We start from the raw sequence: 5137 nt of genomic DNA, 5'->3' as shown, positions 1-5137 counted from the left end.
TGCAATCATCCGCCCCGCCATTCATCTTCTTCTCTGCCCTCCGTTTCCATCACTCCTTCCATCCTTGTCGGTTCTGCTCCTGAAGATCTGCAGGAACCCAGGACGGGTCGGGGGTGCGGGGGGGGGGGGGGGGGGGGGCTTCAATTCAGTTCTATTTGTGGGGGTCCGGTGGTTGTGGTAGACAACTGTTTGATCCAAGAAGAAACACACACACACACACGCACACACACGCACCAGTTGTGCTCTTTGCGCTGGACGCTGCTGCCCCCCTGTGGCCAAACACTGGTACTGCACCCTCCTCCATAATGACCGTTTGTTTTTGTTTTTTTTAGAAGAGTTGCATCATGACACCCCCTCACACACACACACACACGCACACACACGCACACACACACACATACCACCTCTACCTCCCCTCATCTATCTACCCCCCCCAACTGCCACGACTCCTCCTCTCTGGGCTGGATAAGTATTGCCTGGAAGATATATAACGTGTTGCTATGGTGATCAGCTCATGAGTTGCGTGTGTTTGTGTGTGTGTGTGTGTGTGTGTGTGTGTGTGTGTGTGTGTGTGTGTGTGTGTGTGTGTGTGTGTGTGTGTGTTTGTTTTTTTCGTCCGTAGCTTTTGTGCGTTTGTGGAGGACAGGGACACGCGGGTGCACGGGGATCCGGTGCGAGCGTGCGTGTGAGTGCGCGTTGGCATGTTTACGTTTGAAACGGGAGGATGGAGGGAGGAGACTCCTCTCAAAATAAAAAAATTAGACCCAAAAATAGGGGACGAGGTGTTTGCCTCACGCACGCCACGCATCGCACGAGCGCAGCCCACGTGCGCGGGGAGGAAAAAAAAAAAAAAAAAAAGCATCCCCGCCACGCACGCGTCTCCGGAGAGTGTTTAACCTCTTTCCTCGCGCCTCCTCCGCATCCCGCCGCTGGTGGCGTGGATGCGTGTTTATTTCCCGCGCGTGTGCATGTGAGAGCGTGTGCGAGCGTGTGCGTGTGTGCAAAGCGCGCCATCCGCTCATCAATTAGTGCGCGAGTCGTTGCGGCAATTACGACTGGGCGGTCTGACGCGCACGAGGCAAGCGCGCGAGCACGCACCTTGACGCGCGACCGGACGGCGTCCTTGGAGACGCGTGCGCGTGCGTGTGACAGAGGGACCGCAGACGCGGGGAGAGAGAGAGAGTGACTCATGTCGGTGCAGCCCAGATGGCCATCTTAGAGGGGTTTTCTAGAACATTCGGACACTTGTTGCGTTTTGTCCTCCATCCATCCATCCATCCCTCACACACACACACACACACACACACACACACACACACACACCCAGATCTTCTCTCTCATGAGGCTCCAGCCGAGGTTCTCTGCAGACGAGGAGGAAGTTCTTCGTCTTCATCTTTCAGGACTCAAATGTCTTCTCGCAGGTTTGAGAAGAAATGATATTTCATCATGTTTGTGCGCGAGGTCTCTTCCTGCCGGTGCATCAGCTTGTCAGGGTCATGGCTCTGGTCCACACCTGCTCCTCAGAAGCAGCAGGAGATGGACGCTGTTGGCTGGTTTCTCCTCAACTCTGCTCTCTTAGTGGGACACCTAACAGCGTTAAGTCCAGGTCCTTGCATTCAGTGACTCCTTCACACACCTGTGTGTGTGTGTGTGTGTGTGTGTGTGTGTGTGTGTGTGTGTGTGTGTCTTGGTGAGAGAAACTGACGTGACTTGATGGTTTCTACATTTACACCCATTGCAACTCCTCCCATCTGTAATGTATGGTGTGACCCAAACACCTGCACACTGGGACCCACAAAAACCTGTATGTTTGAACCCAAACACCTGCACAAGGGGGACCCACAAAAACCTGCATGTTTGAACCCGAACACCTGCACGGTGGGACCCAAACACCTGCACCAGGGGAACCCAAACACCTGCACACTGGGACCCACAAAAGCCTGCAGGTTTGAACCCAAACACCTGCACAAGGGGGACCCACAAAAACCTGCATGTTTGAACCCGAACACCTGCACGGTGGGACCCAAACACCTGCATGGTGGGACCCAAACATCTGCACACTGGGACCCAAAAAAACCTGCATGTTTGAACCCAAACACCTGCACGGTGGGACCCACAAAAACCTGCATGGTGGGTCCAAAAAACCTCCATGGTGGGTCCCAAACACCTGCACGGTGGGACCCAAACATCTGCACACTGGGACCCAAAAAAACCTGCATGTTTGAACCCAAACACCTGCACCAGGGGGACCCACAAAAACCTGCATGTTTGAACCCAAACACCTGCACGGTGGGACCCAAAGACCTGCATGGTGGGACCCAAACACCTGCACGGTGGGACCCAAACACCTGCACGGTGGGACCCAAACACCTGCACGGTGGGACCCAAAGACCTGCACGGTGGGACCCAAACACCTGCACGGTGGGACCCAAAGACCTGCACGGTGGGACCCAAACACCTGCATCAGGGGATCCGAAGATCCCTCTAATGGGAGGGCTGTCCGTTCAATCCCCCCCGCTTGCTTGCCGACGTGCCCTCGGCCAAGACACCGGACCCCCAAGTAGCTCCAGATGGTCCGGTTAGCGCCTCAAATGGCGGCTCTGCCCCCATCGGTGTGTGAGTATGTGTGATAAAAGCTCTCTAAATGGAAAACACACCACATCTTTGTGAGAGGGACACGTTCAAAGAGGCTCTGCTGGCCGGTGTCTCCTCCTCTGCGCTGAAGACAACCACCCCGTCCAACCGGGGAGATTTTATTCTCCCCTTTTCTGCCCCCCTCCTCCTCACGCCTCCGCTGCCAGTTCAATGATCGGCCGGCCCGGAAAACCGGGGCGAGCGTGCAGGTCGCTCTGCAAAGATGGCGGCCGCCGAGGGTCGGTGACGGCCCGGCGCCGGATTCCCAGAACTGGACGGCGGGCACGGGATCCTTGTCGCCGCCGTCCGGCCAATCAGGAGAGGCTCTCTCATCTTCCTTCAGATGATCTAAGAACGGTAACATGCTGCCCTCTTTTGTTTAGACGGAGGAGCAGGAAGAGGCAGCGCAGAGCCGGGGATCCTTCTCCAGATATCTGTCTGGAAAAACAGCAGGATTTCAAAAACATTCCGAGTGTCCGCGGCGTGCTGTGACACCGAGTCGCCGCTGACGACGGCGCGCTTTTCGGCGGCCATCTTTTTCCCGGGCGGGGACGCGCTGATCTCTGCAGGATGTTAGGAATCATCTCTTTGCCGTAATCACTGCCTCCTCAGACAGACGAGCCCCCTCGGTGGAAATGAACCGAATGAATTCTTTTAAAAAACACACACACACACACACACACACACACACACACACACACACTCACACACACAGCTTCAGGTGGGGTCCTGGTTTGAACGGGAATGAGAGACGTCTGGTTTGGCTTTGGGAGCGACTTGAAAGCTGGTTTGAGTTTGTTTGGATCTGCAGGAAGGACCTCGGTTCAGTTCCTCCTGCAGACCAAACACGTCGCGGAGCATCACCGAGTTGTCCAGGGTGTGAATGAGAGGGTGAACGGTTGGTGGTTTCTATGGTGACCAGCAGTTCCATCCCCTGCTCTGAAACCCTCCAGCTGCTAGCGAAGGTCTGGGTAGCGTCCCGTCCGTGTGTGTGCGTGAAGGTGTGGACCAGAACTAAAGGAGATGACTTCAGTGAGGAACGGCGCTAGTTTTGTCAGAGCTACGACGAATCCTTCATCTTCTGGACGAAGCTCTTCTCCCTGAAGGTCTCTCCGTCCAGATGTTCACCTGCTTGTCTTGGCCAGATGTGTTCCTCTGGAGTCTTTTGGACCTTCTCCTCAGGGCGCTCCCTCTGCTGAAGCTCTCCCCGCGGTTCCTCTTTATGAACCCTCAGCTGTGACGTCACCTCCGCGGCGTGACATCACAGAGCGACCCCGCCCCCGTCCGCAGCTCAGCGCCTCGCTTAGATGTGACGCGGCGGCGCGGGGTGACATCACGACCTCGGCGTCCCACGCCGCTTCTCGCCACTGGACCTCCATCTCCAGATGGAAGCTGGAGTTCAGTTTCGCCCGTCTGATTGCAGCAGCTCTCCTCTGCTGCGTTTGCATTTTGCAGTGTGCGCAGCCGCCTCCACACACACACACACACACACACACACACACACACACCACACACACACACACACTCTGAGGTTCCTCATAAGACCAATGAGAGGTTGCTACTTGACCCCCTCGTTCAGTCCCTGTATGATGAAGCCTTCATCCCAGTAACGTACTAATATTGAATCAGGTTGGTGAAATATTGTCAAATTTTAACCCTCTCAGGCTCAAATTAAGTTGTAGTTGCAGGAAAAATCTGATATTTGGCTGTCGCAAATCTGCAACATCTGCCTGGAGAAGGTTAATTACAAACACTAAAAAGTCCCGTCCTGAGGTGTTTGAAATGTCCCAAAAACACCCGGTTCTGAACGATGCTATTATCCTGCTAATGCTAAACACTAGATAACACTTAAAAGTGGGAAGGCGCGTGGGTAGAAGGTTAAAATGCAGGACAGAGATGACTGAAAAATGGATGAATATGAGCAGGATGTACCAAAATTCAACTTTAAGCACCGATTAATAATTCAAGAAAAATCCAATTGACTGACAGACGGCTCTTTTGCCGGTGCGCTAATTTCCTGAGACCCGTTGTTGGGGGTCCGACCTCTGCCCTGCCCCGTATATTTGAACTCTGTCAACTCGATGTTCACGGAGGATCTGCAGGTGGCTAGTTAGCGCCTCTCCGGTGGAAACCCGACACAATTAGAAAGGTGCAGGTTTTTGGAGATCTTTACAGCACCGATGTGTTCCTTTCTTCTAGAAATGTGTGTGTGAATTCCATCGTGTTAATGCAGTTGGCGAAGTGCTTCTACAAAGAGGTAACAGGCCGGGACGTACGGCGCTCTTCGGCGGATAAGTGAGGAAACGAGTGGAACGAGGCATTTAAGCACGCAGGCATGGCGATACATAATAGCTGAAAGGTTTTCCCGCTTTGCTGCGCTCTCCTCCTCCGCCGTCCTCTTTGGAATCAGGCCCCCGGTAATCCAAAAATAACGTGGGCGAGCCGCCGCTGACCTGCATCCAAATCAGGCCCGGGCGAGCAGGTAACACTCGGAACACCTGGG

This window comes from Fistularia commersonii, chromosome 12 (genome assembly GCF_037954325.1).
Source record: "Fistularia commersonii isolate RoL2024-O1a breed Wild chromosome 12, RoL_Fcom_v1.0, whole genome shotgun sequence".
Taxonomy (NCBI): domain Eukaryota; kingdom Metazoa; phylum Chordata; class Actinopteri; order Syngnathiformes; family Fistulariidae; genus Fistularia; species Fistularia commersonii.
This window is presented reverse-complemented; position numbering follows the sequence as displayed.